This window comes from Pungitius pungitius, chromosome 10 (genome assembly GCF_949316345.1).
Source record: "Pungitius pungitius chromosome 10, fPunPun2.1, whole genome shotgun sequence".
In the NCBI taxonomy this organism is placed as follows: Eukaryota; Metazoa; Chordata; class Actinopteri; order Perciformes; family Gasterosteidae; genus Pungitius; species Pungitius pungitius.
This window is the reverse complement of record NC_084909.1, coordinates 10479751-10503886: the sequence shown is the minus strand read 5'-3', so window position 1 is coordinate 10503886 and position 24136 is coordinate 10479751. Positions and strand designations below refer to the sequence as shown.

General features: G+C 43.6%; 1 long non-coding RNA gene across 1 annotated transcript in view; it reads left to right on the top strand.

The window, feature by feature from the left end:
- Nucleotides 1–13503, top strand: part of LOC134132814 (uncharacterized) — a 32548-nt gene extending 19045 nt beyond the window's left edge. The window contains exons 3-4 of the long non-coding RNA XR_009956993.1: nucleotides 11438–11546; nucleotides 13138–13503. This is a non-coding gene — a long non-coding RNA (uncharacterized LOC134132814). The remainder of the gene's footprint in view (nucleotides 1–11437; nucleotides 11547–13137) is intronic.
- Nucleotides 13504–24136: the final 10633 nt, after the last annotated feature.

The window sequence follows — 24136 nt, the reverse complement described above, 5'->3', positions numbered from 1 at the left end:
TTCACCCACCGCTGCCGTAGTGCTGGTGGTCATGAACTAATTTTTTGTCTTTATGCGTCATCAGCTTCATTGTCATGCAATCATATAGTTAGAAGTTGCCAATTATGATTCACTTATGTTGGTTTAAGGTATTTTAAGCACAGGGTAAGCCTGCAAGAGGTTAATCAACACTCTCTTGTTACATTGTCTCAGCTAATGTCTTGACCAAAAGTGCTCGCTCTTTCTCTCTCTCTCTCTCTCTCTCTCTCTCTCTCTCTCTCTCTCTCTCTCTCGTTCTGTCTGTTTCCCACAATGGCTCAGCCTTGGTGGGATCTGGCCGCCTACAGATAACTGCTGTCTTTGTGCAACGCATTCTAAGCTGATGCATACTGTACCATTCAGACAGGGTTATGTTATTTATTTGTCCATTCTGATCATTTACATGCATTTTCATCATACGTTCACAAGCTGATATGTTTATTCAGCCCTAAATCCGTATTGGTTTTGCCCTATTATATTTTATAATGCACCTAAAAGTGATCATACAGAGGCTAAAAATGTGAAATGCTGGTAATTTAATCACATATCAATCAACAGCTCACTACATGACCCAATCTGCACATTCAAATGAGCCACATATGCGATGCATTGCGGCCCATATTAACATGTGCGGGAGAGGAGATGGGCCTGCAGATAGCCTCGTCTACTCTGAGTTCTTTCTCATTGTGCAGGTCCTCTCGGCATGCTGAGCAGCCTGGCGGCCCCCAGTGTGAGGCTGAGCAGGCAAGAGCTGTCATTGTTTAACGCCTTCCCTGATTAGTTTACTCTCGCCTGATTAGAAATTAATTAAAATGATGACACAGATCCCGGCAGAGGAGGAGGAGGAAAACGAGAGATATGCGCCGAGGGGGAAGGGGGCCGAGGTGAAAAGAGGGTTAGTGGTTTGTTGGTGACGTTTGCTGGGAAGGGGTGATCTTAAGTCAGGGAGCTTTTAGCAGGAGTGTGTGCACAGAGGGTGGGGGGGGGGGAGGTGGAGTGTGTGGAAGGCACGAGGGGTAAGTGTTTTGGGGCAGCAGGGTGGGGGGGTGCCGTGCAGGGAGCGGTGGCTGGGGACAAACATGGCTTAATGAGTGACTCTTGTTGCAATCAGAACATCGTTTCCTCATGCATTCTAATGAGCTGGATGTTGCAGAGGAGATCGGTTCAGGCTCTAATTTATTCAATATATATTTTGTGTATTCACCCTGTTTATTTAATAACAGAGACCGTGCACATTAATCAACATCTCAGCCATCATCACATTAGCGCAAATATTCCAGAGTGAGTTTTCTCTCCGTTGTGCCTGGGTCACGCCATGGCTTCTCGGGACAACGGTGCCGGAGGACATTGTGCCGCTGCTATCTGCGTCTTGGTTATTGCATCCGTGCAAGTCGGAACAAAAGCTTTGAGTATTACATCCAGGCCCCGATAGCATCGCGGTTGAGCAAATATCAGTGTTGTAAACATTTGAGTGTGTGGCTGAGGCTTACATGTCACCCATGGATGAGCCTGTAATTCTCTCAACTGATAATTTTCCCTGAGTCCCACCCTTCTAATCCCATAACAGCCTGTTTGTTGCCTGTTGCCCCCGCACCCAAAGTTGGGCTGACCTAGAAGGCACACTTTTCAAAGATTTTCAAAGTTTATTCTTCTTAGCATGCAACAGTTGATCTCTGACATCAACTTAGTTTGCCTTTCGCTCTCACCACAAATGATTTTGTCCATCGCACGGTGGTGTCTTCTCCTTTTCTTTACCTTGTTTTTGATTTATTCCTACCCAGGTCGTCCTTTTACCACTTTCAAAACGTAATCAAAGTGTTGAAAAAGGGTAGCGCATGTGACTGAGTCTGTGTGTGTGTGTGTGTGTGTGTAAGGGGGACCGTGTGGTGCAAGGACTAGTGGGTTTCCCATAGCAATGAGGGCCTGTGGTTCTCTTGGTAACCTAATTGGCATGTGTTTCCTGGCAGGTCTTATTGTGGCCTCTCCTAATCACTGTCCCCAGCCCTAACAAGAGCGACCTACAGTATTGCTGCTGCACTGAAGGAGCATGTCTTTTGTCGTTTTATTTCTTTCTCTTTCTTCCTCTTGTCTGTCCTCATCCCCCTCGTCCTAACAGAGGGACTCGTTGAGACGCCCTGATTACCACAGTCGGATCCAGAAATGAGCGTGTGCGCGCGTGCGTGTGTACGCACATGTATGTGAATGACCCCCCCCCCCCACACACACACACACACACACACACACACTATAAAACAAGTTGGTTCATCGAGGCAGACCCCTGCCCAACCGAGCATGTAAACCCTAATTGAGAAATGCTTTAAATAATTTCTAATTAGTACAAGTGTGGTAATAATTGGCTGGGTAATCTGAGGATTAATTAGCGATGTGTGAGTGCGAGTGACTGTGAATGAGTGCATGCGTGTGTGCTTTGTGAGCATGTGCGCGGGTCAGCGTGTGCGTGTGCATGTATGCTCGCGGACACACTCAGTCAGGCCCGGACTGCCGGTTGAATAGACCCCAGGTTCTGCAGCTTGCTAATGGAATCCTGCCCACTCAAGGAGGTCTGTGGAGGAGGGAGGCCAAGACAGACGCAGCTTTGTTGGCCAAGTTGTACTGTGGGTGGCCCCCCCCGCCTGCAGACCTCATTTGTATCGCGGTGGGTATCCTCCTCCTCCTCTCTTGTGACCCCCACCTTATTTAACAGCAGCCTCCGACTCCCCTTCACCTCGCCCAGCCGCTCCAGCTCCAGGCCCTGCTTGTCGTGCTCGCCGCTCTCATCTTCTTTCTTTGGCTAAATTACACGTTTTATTTTCTTTGACCCAATCGCGGCTGCTGCTAACCCCCTCTCACTGTTTCTTTCTCTTCTTTTTTTTCAACCTAGCTGTATTCTTCTCCCACTTTCTCCTTCTCCAGCCATGTTCCCCCTCTTCCACCCTCCTCCACATTTCCCCCTTCCCATCTTCCTGTGCAGGAGAGGGTGAGCTAGCGCCAGGCTCTTGAGTTGTGTACTTCCACCTGGTCTACCCTCTAATTACTGCATCCTTTCTTTTGAAAAAAACAGAAATGGGGGGAAAAAGGAGGAAATGAAGAGCAAGAGGAGTACAACCACTTGTTGCTCCAAGAACTGCTTTTATAACACTCCCCTTTGTCTGATTAGAGGCCTATTTCTGTCTCAACTAGACGGCCCTATTCAGAACTTGTTTTAACATGCGCATTGGGGCAATATGATCACAAACGGCTCTATTCAATTTTTCTGTTAGACTTTCCTTTTTCCAGGGTTGAAAAAAGAAAAGGACGGATGAACACAAATAACTTCTAACAAAATGGCAAAAATATTATATTCCTTAGAAAAAGAGACGAGTAACAGACTGAGACCAAAAACATTTAAGGAGGAAATTGTATCAACCAATGAATTCGCAGTGTCCTTCTATACTAGGACATTCCCTGATCAAAAAGTCCTTAATCTTGCACACTCATAAGATATTGTCGTCATGTTCAAATTTTCAGTGTGAAATTCTGAAGTTGTGTCAGGAGAACAAAGCAACTCACCCATGCAAACTGTAACGATGTGTGCACAAAGACGTAACGCAGCAGGATGTACCGAATCCAACATCTGAGCCAACAAAGAGAATCAATATGATGTTTGAAAGACTGTTGAAAGATTGTTGGGTATTGTAAGTTGGGAAGATGTTATTTATCAAAGTAACAATCTGATACACACCATAAACTGTCTTCATCTAAGGACATGCACATTGTAATATGTCACGTGGCAATAGAATGACGATGTGGTCTCTGGTCATACTGTTGCTTTTAGATATATCTTAAACCACATGATTCATCGCTGCACATTGTACAACATTGTTATGCACAGGATGCTAATCCTAATATATTTTAGTGTACACGGCCGTTCTAGGCAGATTATCACCATGTGCTCTAAGTTTGATCAAAATGCCTACAATATCTAATTCTTGGTCTAAAGGTGCCACCCTTTGAGTACAGATACTAGAAAAACTAGTCTTTCAACACTTTTCTTGCTATTCATAATTCATTACAATTCTGTTACATCTGAGCACCTTTTTCATCTTTGTTTTATACACAATATGTTTATTAATGACTTCTGTTTCTTCCTAAAGTGTTTTATTATTAATGTTTTATTGTACATATTACATTTGTATACATTGTATTTGGCCTTAATTCAAATCGAATATGCCTTTTATGGATTTATGGGATTATCAATTTAATAGTTTTACTTACTTACAAATCTTTTTCACATCTGTATTGCGAAAGGTCCTATTGGCAACATTATTTCTTCATACATCACATCCAAGGGACAATCCGCCACCGTCTTATGTGGCTGTTCAGCAGGGATCGTGAACGCAGGTTATTGAAGTGACAAATTCCTCAACGTCTGCTGTCTTGGCCCTTAAAGCATATATAGCATATAGCATATAGGCATCACAAACTAGCTGCCCCCCCCTCGCCCCCCGCCGGGCCGTCTCCTCTCTCAGGGCTGATTCCACCACAGTGCAGTGCAGTCCCAATCCAACGCATTTATAAGGTTGTATTCTCCTGCTCCAATAAATACAGTTGAGTCAGCCAAAGACGCAGTAAAATGTTTCCTTGTCCACAACATCCTCTGAACTCATATTTTCGAAAGCTCCTTTTCGCTGTTGTAAACACAGTCAGTTACACATACAGTCAGTGAAGCAAGCTCAAAATATGGTAAAGCAACAGTTGGAAATATAATATGTGGTTAGCCAGGTTGTAAAATGAAATAACAAGATGAGGATGTCGAGTGTTTGTGAGAAATCCAAACCTATGGTTGAAGACCAGATCTCTGGGTCAATAAACTCTGAGCGAATGCATCGCCCCTTTTAAACTACATTTACCGTCATCACTGACTGGACATCCACATATCCACATAAAAGTCTACACTCGCTCACTACTGGGAGTTTTTCCATCCCCTTTAATCCCAGCACCCACATTGTGGATTCCTCCCCTCACGGTCTCTCCGTGTGGCAGATGGCTGTTTGGGAAGCAAGTAAACAGACAAGCCAGGATCAATATGGGAGACTAATTGAACAATGACACCAACAATTTTGCTGATGGCTGCTCTCAGTCATTTGTTGGTCATTACGGCTCACGCCAAGCCCGAAACGTGCGTCTGTCGGGTGAGGTCAGTTTGGGGCAAAGGGGGTGACGATAGAGGTAAAAAAAATTTTTTTTAACATCCTCTCTAAATCCCTGTCTCATTTACGCCGTCTCTGTGGCTGATAAGTCCCAGGTTTAGCTAATGGTGCTTATCATTTCCTTGCTAGTCTGCTTAATGACATACATTTACAAAGGTTGTGGATGTATTATGGCAGATGCTAACACACACACACACGGGGAGGATGTGGGCTCCACTGTGGGTTTGAAACTGTCCCCATTTTCCCTGTGATGCATACTCAAACCACGAGGCCTTCCGGGTGCTCGGCCCATTCTGTGACATTTACTGGGCTGGTACAAGGACGTACCCTTTCCCTTCCCCTCCTCTTCCTACCATTCCTCCCAGTTAATCAGACTGGTGTGAAAAGGAGGCTGATAAGCCCATTGTCTGGCTGACAATGTCTTGGTGATAGGCCCATAGTGGCCAACTGGATGGTGCGCTGTCCCCTCTCCTCTTGCATCAACACATATTCCCCAGCCCTGAGCCCCCTCCGTCCTACCAACCCCACCCCCCCCCCATCCCTTTATCAACCCTTCCTCACCCCTTTTCTCAAAACTCTCTTACCCCCCATTTGCCTTTGGCATGGCTGCACCTTTCCCCCCACGCAGCCCCGTGCTATTTCGCCCTGACCCCTCCCCTCTCTCCTCACCCTGCTCTTTCCTCTTCTCCATTGAGCGGTGCAGAGCCACCAGAGGGAACTCATTAGTGCACTGCTCCCAGGTTAATTGGCTAGCTCAAAGAAAAGGACTGAGAAAAAAGAAATGAATGAGAAGAACACCCACTCTGTCCGGGGAGAAAAGGGAATCGACCTGTGTGTTTCTCACGGTGGCAGCTCCTCTAAACAGTGATGCAGCAGCTGTCAGGCCCAGATGTGATCCTATACCGCTGATTAGTGCTCCAGTCCTGTTAACTGTGCTTGCAGAGGGGCCAAGGCCTTGGCCCCTTTTGTTAGATTTATCTATCGAGGAACTATGCAACAAACCTGTAAGGCGCCCCATGTGACAGGTTCATATTTCTCCAAGAAAGGAAAAACCGATAACATCGGGCTGAATTGAAAGTGTTATCTGTTGGCTATCTGGATGAGTCTATGCAGAGGTGGCGGCTGTGGGCTTGTGCGCATCCATGCGTGCACATAACCACGAGAGAGGCTCACCATACGTGTGCTCTCCGGAGGGCACGTCATGGCCCTCCATGCCCTAAAAAACAGAGGGAAATGACTGTTGAGGGAGTGTGTCGTGAGAGTGGTTCTTATTACAATACCACGAGTGTTTGAGTGGAGTCTGGAGTGCTGTCCACTCTTTAATTAACCACGCCGCTTCCTGACACCTCGGGGCGACCAGCACATGGCGGCTAGAAAACGACAATGTCAAAACAATCAAATATAACAAGAATACGTCGCATTCATTTTGGCACGGGCTGCAAAGTGGCTGAAGCAAAATAATGAAGACATGTTGCACAATATAATTATTAGAGTAAATAGAAATATGCAAAATACTCTTTAATGTATTAAAAATGATGATAACCATCCTCTGATGTTACAAACTAGTAGTAGTCGGGCGAATGGTTTGGCCGACGAGGGTGATATTAAATGATCCCCAAACCCTATACGGATACTTTATCCCCACTCACAAAAGGCAGTTTCAAAAACTATTAATATTAGACCATTATCAATACAAAATGAACTAAAGGGAGCTTCTGATAAGACCAAAGTCAAAGTGCATGAATAAACAGCAATGCTGTGCCAAGTGCTAAGATGCTACAACCTATTTCGAAAGCTTAACAGCATTTATTGCATATGCGGTAAATGTAAAATTGAATCCATTAGAAAAAGAAGTCAATGCATTCAACTTTTCAACTATTCAACTATTCTTTCTAAAAAGCCACAATGGGTTTTATCCTCTGGTTGCAAAAAAAGTCTGATTATGTAGATGTCTATGAGACAATAACTGGGGGATAATACTGTAAACTTAAATTTAGGGTATTAATCACTAGTTTCAAGTCTTATGGTCTCCTTTAAAGTAGATTGTCAACTTTTGATTGAGGTCACTTACACATTGTTTTCCACTCCTGGTTTCAGCTTTAACCCTGTATGCTCCCAGTTCATGAAAGAAATGTCTTATTTATTGCCCATCTACTCAGGTGCCTCCTTCTCGTGTCACTTCTTAAATACAGTGTATAGGCAACACCAGTGGGCCTATCAAGAGGGATGGTCCAGATTAGCTGTCATGCATTAGCTTTCTGCGTCGATTTCTGGATGGAAACCAGTGATTTTACGCGCTGCCTTAACTGCGTTGCTTAGTTAATACTGTTTTGCGCATTTATATTACCTAACAGATCAGTGGGAATGCGAGACAAGAGCACTGACTTTCTGTGAGCATTAAAAACGATTAACTTCAGTAGAAAGTAGAGTCTTTGTTGCCTCTTGGCCCTTTATCTCGCTAAAGAAAAAACGGAGGGGATTGAACCATCATCCTCATCATTTCTGGCAATTTGCACTCCTAATATGTATATTATATTATTGATCGCGGCCGCTTGAGGTTCAAAACAATGGAGGAATTCCTTTTAGTGAGATGGAGGAATCGGGAGAGGAAGTACCGTCGCATGGAGGCCCGAGTAAAGACTAAACAATGCACCGCCCGTCCTCCCTTTCCCTTTCTCCCTCTCTTTCTCTCCGCTGAGATGATAACAGGATCAGTGGTTTGCTGGGCTTCAGCCAGCACAGGGATCATATTCATACGAGCGAGGTTGAGACTCGCTCCAGATTGGCTGCTGCACCTGACAAAGTGGTGGGGATTAGGAGCGGGGATAGCAACAGCGTTAGTCACAAGCTCTTCTTCTGCCGTCCTCACTTCTCCTCTGGCTCGGCCTCCGTTTGTTGGACATCGCTCCCTGGAAACCCCCCCACCCTCCACCACTTCCACACCCCCCCCCCCATGCTCTCCGCCACTAACACGTGCGCGCGCACACACACACACACACACACACACACGCTCTCCCTCTTGTCTTTTCAGCTGGGAGAGAGAGAACGCTAAAAGCAAGTCAGGGGGGCACTGCATAGATTTGCTTCCATTGTGTGTCAATCATCCAGTGTGTGTGTGTATGTATATGTGTGTGTGGGTGTGTGTGTGTGTGAGAGAGAGAGAGAGAGAGAGAGCGAGACACAGAGAGACCTTGTCTCCAGTGATTAGCTCTGTCCATGCTGGGCTCTTGCTGCTTACAGAATAATACAGTAAGGCCTTGAGGGGCAGGAGGGAGAGGAGAGGAAGGTGCACCGTCCATCTATTGGCCTATTTGTGGTATTGTGTGTGTGTGTGTGTGTTGGCATACGAGTGCGTGAGATTTGCTCATCTGTGTGGGAGTGTATTTCTGGAAGTGAATTCAAGCTGAGTTGCTTGGTTTTGTTAGACGCATGAAATAATAAGTAGATGTCTGAGACTCAAAGTTTAAGCACTCAAAAGAAAGTAGCAGTTAGTATGGTCAGATCACACACACACACACATTGGGCATTTATTCATCTGCAGGTCCGTCAGCCGCATGCACCCTTTCTCCCGCTCCTTATTTTATTTGCTCTCCCTCAGACAAACACACACATACACACACATTTTTTGCTCATGTCATAAGTGGGTGTTCAGAGTAGAGCCTTGAGCTGCAGATGAACATGAAATAAACACAAACTAGGGTAGTGACAGTTTTAAATCGGCTTTAGATCACTATGAAAGGTAAGGGATTAGGATGCTTTCTCCAGTCCTGAGGAGATAGGACACAGTCTTGGAGGAGAGCCCACTCCTCTCAGCCCACTGTGGGCTGGGTGTCTATCTTCTAATCTTCTAAAGCACTCTTACACCATTTGCATGTAGTGTGGCCTACATAGTTATCAACTACTCATCAATATGAGCTACAATTAAAAAGGGATCTTTTTACAAAATGATGGACGAATATTTTATTTTAATTCTATTTCCACCACAATCTTGCCTACAAATTTTGAACTGCAGACTGTTTTATTTATTTTCATTTCTCATGTTAAAGGGCGTTTAATGGGCTTTTGTGTTGCCTTCAGAGCATTTAATCATGCATTTATTTTATTGGTTTGTATCATTTGCTAAATCTTCCCTATTTTAAATATCGGATTTATTGAAGAAATACAAATTGTTTTTTAATTGGTAACAAATACATTTATCCCTTTTAAACCAATTTCCCTATAAAATGAGGAGACCCATTCCCATTTTTTTTCGTTTTAATCTATTTCTACCCCCGTTGATCTAATCGCTGTCTGATTGTGAGCACACATACCGGGGGCCGTTTGGCCGTACACTCCTCTTCTGATTAGCGTGGGGTTTGTCAGCTTTTTCCAACCAAATGCAGCCACGAAACCGTCCCGGGAAGACGTTTTTTTGTATTTTTGTTTCGTCCTTATAATGCGTTTCTTTCACTTTACCTTTCGAGTGCACGGAGGGAACTCGCAACACAAATCAAATTAAATGTCCCATTGAACATGTTTCTCTTGTTATTCAGATGCTGGTCTGGGGTCTTTTGTGTGAATCTAATTATTCTCCACTATCAGGACGGTCCACAGGGTAATTAGTCACTTCTCACCAAAGTCCTCCCTGCATCCTCAGATTCTTATCACCATAACTCTGACATTTTAAAAGAGACATTTTAGTCTCTTTCATGATAGCCCGGAGTTTCCTTTTTTTTCATTCCTTTGCGGAAGCTTTTCGTTCTTTTTTTTAAAAAGCAATTTGGCGATGCCGTGTGCGCGTAAATACACGCTGCTCTCCGAAGACGTGCCTGCCTTTTATTTGTGTCGCTAAGGAGAAGAGTAAAAAGCATAAAGAATCATTTGAAAAAAAAAAAGCATCACACCCGAGGACGTTGCTGCCCGTGTGGCGCTCTGATTTTTGCGCCGTGCCAATCAGAGCAACGATGGCGCGCAGAGTTTGGAGAGGTGAGGAGCGCGCGAAGGAGGGACAGTGGCCTGAGATCAGAGCATGAATGGGAGCCTCGAGGTCCGCAGCATGGGGACAACCCAGCGCCTGCGTGGCTCTCGATGAGTTGCAACACTTTGCACTTGTGGTAAATGAGTACATTTGAGTGGCTGCAGCTGTCTCTACACGAACGCCACAATAATACACACATATAACATGAATCTTGTAATATTAAATCGGATATTTAAAAAATAAATAGTGGACTTTCTACAGGATTTTTAGAAGAATAAGTGATTAGATCTGGCCTTGTGCAATCTTCTCCATCTCTTAGGTAAAATGTTTATTTTTGCTTGAGCTCCAAACCTCTGCCCCCTTCCATACAGACATTTAATTGCTGAAAATCGACTCTGCTCCTGATTGTCGCACAGCATGAAATCATTTTTTGGTCTGCAAGCATTTCTTTTCTGTTCGTATTTTTTTCTCCAATAGCATTTTCTTTAAAATCTTAAATAGTAAAGGCTGTGGAGTGTAGACCAATAATGGCTGTGCGTAGCTAGTAATTATAGCCCCCCCCCCCTTGCAATTTAAAAAAAAAATGGTTTAATAATCTCTGGTGCAGCACCAAGCCATTCTCAGAACCTTGGATGTTTCCCTGTACATGAATGATATTTTTCACTTCGATGTTTTGACAGCAGTGCTTTAGCCCTGAATGTATTGGCTCTGGTTGTGCAACGCTCATTTCTGCCACCTGTAGGCTGTGACCTTTAGGCATCAGGGCAGTGTGCACTTCATCATTATGCCTAAAAAACACTGTACGCATCACATCTAAAATCCAGCCGAATCGCAGCCCTGCAGACTGGTGGCTTCAAGGAATCAGCTAAAATACCAGTTGTCCTTAATAATTAAAAGGAAAGCAGCACGGACAGTGAGGCGGGGGGAAGGGGGTACACGGGACGGGCAGACAGCATCGGTCAGATCAGCAGATCATGGCTCAGGCTCAATCACACTGACAGCTGGTGAAGTGACGACTGACCAGTAATTAAGATTGGCCCGATAGCATAAGAGACATAAGTGAGCGTGTGATACGGCAAGTTTTTGCATACGACTGCCTGCAAATATCAATTTATTTTTGTTTTTCGTGGACTACCTGGCAATTGTTGATAATATGTGATGTTGGTGCATGGTTTTAGAAAGAGAGAATGATGGTGGGGGTTGGGTTGGTGGGTACGGGCGAGGAGGGTGTTTTCTAATCAGTCACTGTCGTTTTGTTGTCACCCGCTCCCAGACAGACAAAGTGGCATTTCCTGACTGTCCCCATCCCCGTCTGAGTTATCTGACACCCCAAAATACGGCTACGGGGAAGCAGGGAGACGAGGCACCACAGCCTTATCCTGGTAAGGAGATGACTTCTTATCAGATCAGGCTAGGAAGTTTATTTTATGGAGTAAATCTGTATAGAGGGGATAAAGAAATGACACATCCCTTGCGGACACAAAGGGAGAAGGAGATTAGTCCTCCAGCAGCATATATGGCTTTAGTTCAACCTGACAGGCAGCGGATTGAAAGGTCATGAAATAATAATCCCCCTATTCTTCTGCTCTAATCCTACGAGGGTGTGTTTCACTAGGGGAACGTATAGGCTGGGGCTATGTGCTGCAGGGTGGATGTTCATTTTGTGTTGCCACTGTATTTAGATAGGCATCCAACACTGATTTAAATTAATTAGCCTAATTATGATTGAAGAGGGATTTTTTTTATGATGAATGTCAGCGCCAGTACATCTGTTTCTGATGTTGATGTTTTCTATTTTGCAGTCACGTTTGCACATATGCTGGGGGTTATTTTCCTTTTTTACATATCAGACAGTTTGGAGGTTAAAGGGACATTACAAATATCTGCCATCACCAGGAGCCTTTTCCTGCACCACCTCGCACCCAATTCAAGCATCAGGTGTGATGCAAACACACACTTTAACCAAGTGTGTGTTTGTATGTACATCTGTCCGTGCACAGATGAGAAAGAGGGGGAGATTATTATGCCATTTAGGGAAGTGTGATCCAGCACGGTGTGTGTACGTGCGGGCATGCGGGCATGCATGCATGTGCTATGTTTTTGGAGTGTGGTGGGTAGCGGGGTGAGGGGATAAAGGGAGGGGGCAGAGTCGGTCCAGCAGCCTGATAATCAAGCATCCAAAATGAGTGAGAGAAATTCAATGAAAACTAATGTGTTTCACACAATTACTCGATTAATTCTTATTCCATTTCAGTGCCATGGAGACTCAGAGAAAGAAAGAGATGGTGGGAGAGAGAGATTTTGTAAACAGGGAAAGAGACAAGACAGCGAGGTGGAAAGAGAGAGAGAGAGAGAGCACATCAGGCTGAGAGATCTGCAGTGGCTGTATATTTCCCAATGCCTAGTTAAGGCTGCGAGGCAGGGGTCAGGAAACTTAATTATAGTGTAAGTGGATAGAAACTGCAGAATGATAAAGAGAAACATGGAGGCAGATTGGAATGGCAAGGACAGGTTTAATACTATTTTCTCCTGTCTGCTTCCCTCCCACAATACAAGCCAGACCCGCAATCACACAAGGAAACGCATGTACATCCCGTCCCACAATAACACTAATGCATATCAAAATGACATACTCGACAACTGCAGCGCATTTTGCATGGCCACTATTACTTTCCAATTTTGACAGTTGAAGAAAATACATATGCCATGTAATGTCCATATCAGAGGTACTTATTTCCATGCAGAGCTTCAGATAAGCGTTCACCTGTGGTCAGACAAGAGTTATTAAAGCATATCTACCCGGATGGACCGGCTGAAGAATCTGCTTTTTAATTTGTAGAGCCGCCATTAATTCTTCATTCTCTCCTCTTTATTTATTTTCCTCAATATCTTTAAGTCCAGATTATTATTTTACATGCGGAGCCACATGTGTGTATTGTAATTCCTTTTTTCTTGATTTCGATTTCAAATCAGTGGGCCTCAATGAAGCGGCCCAACACACACCGTCCACTCTGCGAGCTGCGCCGTCTATTTGCACGGTATAGGATTTGCATATCTGCAGCTCATGAAGCAAGGCTTTAATTTCCTCCTGCTGCAGATAAACATCACCTTGTTGGAGCAGATGGGTGGAGGCAGAATGGGGTCAATGACGAAGAAGCAGGACAATGGTGTTGGTTCAGGCACTGAATGGCCAGAAGTAATAAAATTGCACAATTTCCATATGGTGGCCAATTCTATTTTTCCTTTTCTTTTTGATGAATCAGGATCCAGTGTGATATGACGAGATGCTGTGGTATTCTGTATCTGTTCGGGGGGGGGAGAAATGTTGGAACTATATCCAGTTTGGACCAAATTTGCAAATGCCAATATATTCTTCATCTGTTAACTATGTTGGATTCTTCCAGACTCAAAAGGTGAAATAAAATAACTTCATTTGTTAAATGTGGGACTAAGACTGCTACCTTGGCTATGCTCTTCAATGCGAGGTGACTGGATTAGTCTTCCATGCATTATCTTGTATGCATGTATATATATATATATATATATATATATATATATATATATATCAGTCACTGTATTGAATATAATGAATACTATTTCTTGCTACTGTTGGCATATTGTACCATCACGCTAGACGAGAGGTACCATATTCTCTGAATTAGAGTGTCAACTAAGCAGCTTCTTATGACAATATTGGACACAATGGAAATGATTAATTAGCTTCAGATAGATGGAATTTAATCAGCGTCTGAGTTGGAATAAGGTTCACACGTAAGGAGGCAAATTGGACGGACACTTAGACAAAGTGAACTTTTCTTAATTTTCACTTTAACTTATGGGATGTGCATTGTGGGAGCTCTCACATTATTGTACACGGTTGGTATTAGAGGGGGGAGACAGGGATAGCAAGACTCGTTTCTGAATACTGAGCAGCTCACGTGGGAGCTGTGTAAACCTCTTGTTATTCGGATGTATAACCTTGTAATTATAGTCCTTCTACAGGGGATGGTTCCACGCTCTGCCTCGAGGAGAGCCGGGCAAGGCTGGAGGTCACGGACGGTTACAGGGGGGTGGATGAGGTGGAGAGAACAATACTCCCGCTCGCATTATCCTATATTTATTTATTTATTAAAGACACCTATGCAAATCCGGATCCAGAGTCATGGATTCTGCTAATGACATCGGCAAGAGTAATTAATTAAAAGCAGATGCACAAAAGCGCGCACATTATACATGTGCAAACGCTCATGTAACAAGTTCATCTGATTTTCAAAGACGCCACGCATTCGGATAAGGCACGAGAGAGGAAAAGGCAAGAAATCTGCATCACAGTGTTAATTTAATCAGACTTCAGTAATACCTCTTCCTCTCCTCTCTCCCCAGGCAGCTCGCGGATTCTCTGCTAGCTTGAGGAGGAGATGAAGGGAGCTTTCAGCCTCTTAGAAGATGAGGGTTAAAGAACGGAGAGATTAAGGAAGTGAGAGTGCCACTGAAAAGAGGGCTGAGGATTATGTCATCTACAATTGATGTGCTCTCTTAATGTACCTTTAAACATGCACCACCGGGGCCTGCATTTATAATGTCTATTCACTGGTGGGAGTGGTGTAGGTTAGAGTATTAATTCAGAAATACTTTGCAACATATATGTGGTGCATGTATCGTGGGTCGTTATCGGGGTATGTGTCACTTTGATACAAATACGGCAATCGGAGAGATGGTCTTTGTCAAAGGAAGTCCATCTTCCTCTCGGCTTCCCATACAGCGCCATGCGTTGTACTGATCTCCATATCAAAAAAGAGATCCTTTATCAAATGATCATAGGGACAAAATGTGTCTTTATTCCACGTCGACGGCTCCAATGAAAATGTTCCCGCAAACTTGGACTATGAGCAAAAGATTTATTAAATTGACTGATTCCACTCGGCGCTGGATGAATTGTCTGACAAATTGCTGCTTGTCTCAACAAAATGACATGCAGCGAGAGTGTGGAGGATCTACAGATCTTATCCATGAAGAATGTTACGGGGGTTAAGTTGTACTTGGAGGTGTGTGTGTGTCTCTGAGTGTCTGTATAGTGTGTGCAACCATTCGATTAAATCCACAGCTATCACTAACGGGATTAGCTGAGTGGACAGCAGAAGTCTATCATTGCTTATTGATTTCCTCTGATTCCCATCAGGCCAGCATTCTGCCAGTGGCCCCGGTGGGAATCACAGCTGTGGGCCGGGGGTTAACGCATTGTGACTAACGTATGGAGCGGCTTCAAAGACGGCGACCATCTCTCTGTGTCAGGAAAAGTCAAATAAGTCAAAGCTATCGGGGGCAACAGATGCTCCCTCCGTCCTGTGTGACAAATACAGTTGGACTCCATCTTGAGTGAATCACTCAGCGATCAATCCGATCAATGAATCGCTAAGAAGAGCCGCCGCAAGGGAGTCTCTCCTGAGGCGGCAGAGAGCGGCGTTCCTCTCACTCTGGTGGACACTTAAACAATGAACGAATTGGCACTTTGGTCTCACCCTTTGCCCAAATCTGTCCCGCCCGTCAGTGTCTGTTAACCCGTGGTCAGCTAATGATGGAGGCGCAGGAGATAAGATCATTTGTAAAATTATACATACATTTGGATTCCTTCTTTTTATATCAACAGACGATTGACGTGCAACCGGCACAGGTTGAGTCAACATTAGGTGATGACTGTAGGTCGTCGTAGGTTTGTTGGTCCAAAAGAATTCGGACAGAACTTTAACATTTGTTAATTGCAACCCTTTTTGCCTGTCACAAGTGGCCTGCAGCATTGTCTCCCTACCCCAGGAATAAGAGAGGAGGAAGTGGGGGCCTAGTGCGTCCATGTAAGACACAGAGAGGGATACCAACGGAAGATAATAATCTGTGGGAAGCTGACAGCAGATCCTCCTCGATGGCCCCGGTGTCAAAGGCTAAAATGCCTCAACCGAAATTTGTGGAGTTAATAATAGCGTTTGTGAAAGGTTGAAAAAGAACGTACGAGGAGGTTTAAAAGTGTACTCCCCGATTCAGCTGTGACAGGACCTGAAGAATTAGTCCAATTAAAAGTTGTAATTGCTTTGCTAATTTCTCCTCCATTTTTCAGAGTGTATAAAAGATTGGGATCATAATGGGCTCAATCTTTAACCCCTTGTTGCCTCTCTTACCTTCACCCTGCTGGTGCCTACGTGCTCCTCTTGCATCTATTAGCTCGTCTTAGCTCTTCCGTCTTATGCACTTACCTGCGATGTCTTGGTCTTTGGCATTTCTCGACAACCAGAGGATCATTACTCTTTGTGAGAAGTGATTAATGCAACGTGAAAGGTTGTGTATTTAGATCATGGTTCAACAGGTTGATTTTTCCTCATTGGTGAAGCATGAACATAGTATCACCGATGCATTTAAATTCTGTCAACTATATTAACAGTGTTAATTCATCTGAGTGAAACATTCACTGAAATAAATCAGTTCTGGCGTTCAGCCTCCACACAGCAAAGCATTTCCTTTTCTCATTAATCTTTGCATCGCTGCGTTTTGAATTGAAGATTACAACTGCGGGGTCAGAGAGGACGATTTCCTTTAGAATACTCACCTTGTTTGATTTGATCATGGCATATACACCTATCCAAAAAAGAAGAAATAAACCAGGACCAAATGTTTCTCCTCCTCTGCTGTAGCCGACAAGGTGGTCAGTAACATCATTTGTTCCCGTCTAGCTCAGAGTGTGTAGTGTAGGCAGTCCATTGAATTGCCATCCGTCATGGTTAGTTACACGCTTGTCAGCTGCTCTCCCACTGCCCAGCGGTGTAGCCTTCACCCCTGACCTGGAAGCATTATATCTAAATCACATTACATGGCCTGTGTTCTTTACTTCCCTTTTCAAGTCACCAGAGTGAGACATCTGTCCAGCCCTGTTTGAGTTCACTTCCCACTCAGCCGCCACATCTTAATTAGGCTGATCAGATTTTCTGGGTTAGTGTGTGTGTGTGTTGTTGTGCCTTTTTGTGCACATTTGACAGTGTGCATCTATGTTCGTGTCGGCAGACACTGGGTTTGTTTGTGGGCTGTGGGAGATTGACAGGCTGATGGGAAGATAATACGCCGAGAACGACAACCGAAAGGACCTGGAATTCATTCATTGTGACGATAATGAATCCGAGAGAAACTCCTCGTGTTTGTTCATTAGCCATTGAGGCTGGATGACATGGCCTTCCAGGCACTGTCAGCCGCAGATGTAACTCACTGAAGGATTCTGCAACACCTGAGTCCTTCCTGGCTATTAAGGTTGTAATTAGCACAGCCGAACCGCGTGGCCCTGAGAAGAGCTTCATGGAAAGTAAACCCTTCTACTCGTTTTTAAATTAAGGCAATTCCAGCTCCACTCACAAACCAATGTACAATTTGTTTCTCCTGTTGTAAACTGGAGTGTGTGTGTGTGTGTGTGTATGCATAAGTGCACATTTGCGTGTGTGGTGCCGGCTCTCAGCATGACACCAAAAGCTTCAGTTCCACCTTCATCTATTTGTGCCCTTTGCAATCTCTACTTGGGATTTAATGCAGCCCAGCACTATACGGAATTATATATTTGTTTCAGTTATCTTGTTTTCTTCTCTGTGCCCTTATGTGAGCGTGGCTTTTAGTACTGTGTTCCTTTTTTCATGTCCTTGGACATTGCTTTGAATAAACAGCAGAAGAAGAAGTTAGGGAGAGTTCATGCACATGTACAATAGTGAAAAAGACGGAAAAGTGATAGTCTGAGGGAGAAGAAAATACTTTGTATTAAGTTTGTGGCCCTGAACCTTTAGCTTGCAACATTGTGTTGTAAAATAGTTCCATATGTATGCTAGAAAACAAACGGTCCTAGCAGCACGCCTATCGCTCCACCTACAGCATGTGGGCTGTGCATAGTGCCCGACGTGTGCTATTACTGCATTATAACGATTCTACTTGACAACAGGATGACATGTGTGATCAGGGCCATTACCCTCAGACTTTAGAAAGCTATGTTGCAAAGTCAAAATTTGACAGTGATGTGCCGGGTTTAAACGGAGCTGAGTGCTGCCAGTGGCTGGTTGAAATGGTCCCAGCGGCAACCAAGATATTGTGCACAAAATAAACTGCTGATCAAATACTGCACAGTTTGTTGAGGCATACGCAGCTTTTCTGCAGCTTTTATTGTAGACCACAGCTGGTCTACGACGGACTACCTTTATTTGCATCCATTTTTAAATACACAGCAAAGTGAACACAGTTATGACCCCATTTCATCCGGCGCTCACATTCACTCACTGAGATGGAAATGTTCCAGCTAGAAAAAGTACTGGTCTTTTAGTCCGAGCAAGAAGAGGGAGCAGCTAAAGATAAGATCAGGTCCCGGGCAGGTGAAAGTTAAGTGAATCAAAGAGTAAGAATGTCTTTAGAATAACAATCTGCTGTTGAAAGAGTAATGGCCAGGCTGTAGTTGAAGTTTATCCCTTTTACTACTTTCAACCAGCCCGAAACATTTGGATAAAAAACATACATGCAAGCTCCATGCAGTGGACCCTCTTGCGTGGCTTTTGAAAATGCACACTAGATTAAAAAAAGCCAATTTTTTTCTTCTTATATTTACATTTTGAACAATCCTCAGGCGCAGTCGGCCTACAATTGACACCCAGCAAGAAGTAAAACATAGGTGTTTTTTTGCCTTCTTCTATTTCTTATTCTTAACCTTTTAATAAAACATGTTTTATAGAATGGACCATGTTGATTGACATTTTAATGGAACTTGAAAGTTACAAACAGTGATGAATTCTGAGCATTCTATTAAAAAATAATCTTGATGCGAATGGTGTACAGAGTGCAGAAAATAGTGTTGAGTATTACAGATAGCAAAAATACTACACACCTTTTTCAAAATTAGTCCTTTTGGTGATATTCAGAAATTACCTTGATGGACATAATAAACTAATAATCATTTTGGAGAGGTGTTGATTTAATTGTATGATATTTTGTGTTGCTGTTGAATTTCGTTGTGGTATGCTAACCGTTTTCTATCTATCTGCTTTGTATCAATTCAATTTTAAGGATACCTAATTTGGAAAATTTAATTTTCAACAGCACCATAAGTCACTTGGGCTTTTATTTTGGCAGCGACATAGGATGAATGAAATACATGTTTCTTTCCATGTGTTCACACAGAGAAAGTGAGTGCATTTTATAATAAATGAGTAAACACTTCAGCAACCACCTCACCCTCGTCTTGTGAATTTAAATGAGCTTTTCAATATCTTACACGAGCCATACACAGTGTAAGGGAATACTTACACCACCCAAAAACGCATTGTGTTGCCAAGCTTCTTGCATTGTGAGCTGCTGCAAATGAATGTTGTAACTTGCTCTAAAACAGCACCAGTTCAGCTCCCAGCCTCCACCCCGTAGATCCACCTCTTCACATCACCTCCTGCAGGAAGGTTTGTCAAAGGGCGAGTATTGATTAGTGCTGGCCAGCTTCGTAAGGCTGTCAATATGTCCACCAATGTCTTTCAGTAACAACATTCCTCTCAGTAACCTGGTTTCCAGTATGCCTGCAATCATGTCCGCTGGTGTGCTGTGGGTGAATACAACTGCTTCCTAATTCAATAGTATAATACAGTACAGTAAATTGGATTTCTGACACAGATTATTGTATTGAATGAGCACTTGGCTACTGATCATTGAGCGAAATGCAACACAATTCCAAGGAGGCTCAATAAAATGCAATGAACAGCTTTGGTAGGGTTGGCTTTATTGTAGAAGGTCTCGAGAGACAAGTTAAGATTAGGTGCAACTGCATACCTATTGGCCGTGTGTTTATATGTATCCTTCATCTTGACTGAGAGGGAATCTAAAACAACGTCAAGAGTAAATCCTTTTCTCCAATTGAATTTGTGTATCAAATATCATCTCACTTTCTGGTATTTATCAACTTCCTTGCAATAAGTATATCAACTCATTCCAAAGCATACTGGTGAAGTCCTGTGTTAAATGTTAAATTAAAGTTAACCGTTCAGTTCCATCCACTCTATACAATACATCTCAACTGGCTTGCTACTAGTGACTAAACATCCAAGCTGTGTTTGGTGCAAAACAAATTTCATCCCAATTTAAGGCAATAAGAGTTAGATAAGGGTTAGCTTCACCTCCAGCCTTTTACTCACAAGGAGTTTTCAAAAGTGATCAGAAAATCACTGTCAGTTAATGTGTTACAGTTTAAATAAGAATACCCTGTATTTCTACCAAACAAAACAAAAAAGAAGAAGATTTTTACGAAGCTAAACCAAAACTAATGCACAAAAGTATGTTTTGAAGAACATTGCATGTTCTGAATTATCTACGTTTTAATTTAATTTAAACAATTGGCCTTTTCTCAGTACGATTATATCCATAAAAGTGCGTGGTTGATTGATATTGCCGGTGTGCGTCTGCGTATGTGTGTCAGTGTATTCCCTGTTTGTGCAGACCGAGTGTCCGCACACCCGCTGTAGTTACCAGAGTATTCATCACTTTTAGCTCCTTGTATTCTGCTGTTCTCAGTCCAAGGCTGGGAGCCTTTCAGGCCCTCACACCCAAACCTGTGCTGCTTTCAATTAGCGTTTGACTCATGAGTGTCAGTCAGTGTCGCCTTGTTCACCAAAGGAGCTGGCAATTCAATTTGTCCCTTATCTCTCTCTCTCTCTTTATTGCTGTCTTTTATTGTACTTTCAGTTTTACTCAGTTAAATCATAAATACAAATTGTATTTTGCTTTACATCTGGGGTAAATAAACAAGTATTTTCTGTCACCTTTATTAAATAATAATAATAATAACAAATTAGAAAAACCTTTGGTATTGAAGGCTAAAAGCTGTGAATATTCATTTGGTAAAACGTATTACTTTAGTTGGGTGAAGAAGTCGACTAAGGCTGCAATCATTAGAGGTATAGTCAATTAGTCCATCCGCAAATACAAAACCTTCTCAAACATGAGCATTCTATGCCTATTTTTCATGCATTGGAAATATAAATAATATAAAATCCCTTTGCCCTTCAATGATGTATGAGATTTTTTCAATAAATCAAGAAGATATTATTCAACAGGCATAATTGATTTCATTAAACGCAAGTTTTAGCCCTAAATAGGATGCACGGTTGGCTTGATGAGCACCTCATGCCGCTTTTTGTTTGGATTTTGACCCTTTTAGAATGAACAACTATCACAAGTTCCAGGTAGGCACCATTTGAATACAGTGTGCCCCTGTCATCAGTGATTTAGATATAGTCAGAGAGCCTAAACAGCACTCTCAATTCTCTCAACTCTCAATAAACACATTATTAACACAGCCTTGAAACGACAACACAATATTACAAAGTATTTATTTTGATATTTATGAAGCTATGCAATCACAACCATTTATTATTGTCAATATTAATAAATCAATTTATTTGTCCTGATTTATCACAAACAAACAAATCTGAAAATTGAGATTATAGATTTCCCAGTGACTTCATGAAATATATTCTTATTCAGTCCTTCGCATGTTACTCCATTTATTTAAACCAACTCCTCCACAGCCAGCCGTTCTGTGCATGTGCTGTACTTACTTAAACCGTATGTGCAGATCAATACCAAGATTACACACACCGTTTTCAGTACTTCCTCTTGTTGTCTTTCCAAGGATGTGTGCCGCTCATCCTGTCTGCAGGATCTGCACACGCAGACGGTTGCAGTCGTAATCCGTTGTTCTATTAATCTCTGAGACCGTAATGATCAGTTTAAACAAGAAATGGTTATTTTAGCGTTACAGCTGACAATAAAAGTATCATGAGCGGTCCAAACTTCTCAAAGAATGTGCATAAACGTAACAAGGATACGCATATGGTTGATGAGACACACACACACACACACATTGGTCCATCAAGCCGCTCTCCATCTGCGTGAGGGTCTCCTGCGACCTTCCTCCCAACAAGGCCAAGGGATATTCATACTGATTTATTCAACGGACGGTTCTCATTCAATTTTCTCCATATTCATAAGCGTGTTTCGCACCCCCGCTCTCGTTTTCCTTTTCAGCTTTAAATTAAAGGTACAGGAACGAGCCAGGCCTTTCATCTAGGGCTGGGGGTGGTGGGCTGTGGGAGGAAGGCAAAGGTGTGTGTGTGTTGGGTGAGGGAGGGAGGGAGAGGGGGGGGGGGGGGGGGGGGGGGGGGGCGAGGCGCCGTGCGAGGGAGAGATGGAGGGATTGGTAGCGGTGAGACTCTCTCCACTCCGTATTTATTAGCCCCCTCTCCCTCCCCTTTTACCCGGCGCCCCCCTCCACCCCCCCCCCCCCCCCCCCCCCCATCAGCGACACCTGGCGAAAAAGGATTCATTAATTCAAAAAGCAGCATTTTTGAAAGCCGTATTTCAAAGGCTTCGGGGAGCTGAGTGGGGTGGGGTGAGCCGGGAGAGCGATGGAGGAGGTGGAGAAGAGGGCAGGGGAGGGCAGAGCCAAGGTGTTTGAAGGGGCAGAGTACACTTCAAGTTTCTGTCATGCCAAAGATCAAGCTGGGGATCGGGGGAGCCGGGGAGGGAGGATAGACAGAGCACACGAGGGTTTACTTAAGATTCAGTCGGCTAATACTGACTGGATCTTCACGCAGGTGGCTTTCATTTAGCGGCAGGATACAGACGACCATGACAGATGGACGGATAGACGTGGCTAAATGGACAGTCCATTGTGGTGGCCACGCGTTGCACACATTTATACACCCCAGCGGTAAACACCAGCCGCGGGATCGTGTGTCGGGCCACTCCTAGTCCAGCTGAATCTTTCATACGGCCGCAGATGACGTGGTTAATTATAGATGGCAGGACAAGCCGGGATCCTTAGCCTCAATTAGACGGGGCCACAGGGTTACTGACCTGAGCAACGACTGTCAGTGCCTGTTACACACTACACACGGCCAGTGACAGCGAGAGGGGCCTGGGGTGGAGGGCAGGGCTGGGTTACAAGGGCTAGCGCTGTATTCTTTTCTTTCCCGGTAAAACGCGACCATACACACACACACACACACACACACAGACACATAATCACAAACCCACAAATTGACACCCAGTTGTCTGAAGCAGGCTGATTTTGTAATCAGTGAAATTAATCACATTATTAGCTTATTACTCTTGCGTGATTTTGTGTGTGTGTTTGTGTTGGTGGGTTTGCCCTCAGCAAAGCATCATAGCTAGTGAAGTTGTTTAATTAATCCGTTTATATTTGACCATCCTGGTCGGACTGTAGTTTCATTCAAATTCTTTAACCTGATTCAACAAAGCAGCAGAGATACTCTCAGTATTCAATGCAGCTTGGATCTTATTTTGTCATTTGTTCCTTTTGATTGTGATAACATTACATTTCACCAATTAATTGCTATGATCTGGATACCTGACAAAATCCCACAATCATTTTTTAAAACCTAAAACCTCCAAATCTATCGTGAAAGTGAAAATGCATTCCAATCAGTTTGTATCTACCATGCTTACAACGGTGTGTCCATCAGTGTCCTCGTGATCCAACACCAAAATATGTTACAAAATGAATTGTTTATGTGATCATGTCCCAGGCTTTGCTAAAGGAATAAAATCAACTCTGTGCTTGCATCAGCGTGGGGTTGAGATACCTGCTTTGCTATTGTTAGAGTTGTCACGTCTGCAGGAACGCAACGTTTTGTTGACCCATCCCCCCTCGGACAGAGTTTGTGGCTCAATTACAACACATCCCGAGTTCTGCTTATTCATCCATCTTCTAAACAGACTTAGAACTTAAACGTTAACGTGTGGGTTCCTGGCAGCTTGTTGAGATCGGGCCCGGCGCTCTCGTGGGGTCTTCCGTGTTCGTGCAGTGAGGGTTTATTGCTGACTTTACAGGTGTTTTTTAGTTTTATTTCCAAATCCTGATAAACATTTGGCTTGTTTACAAGCTGACACATCGTCTGACTGA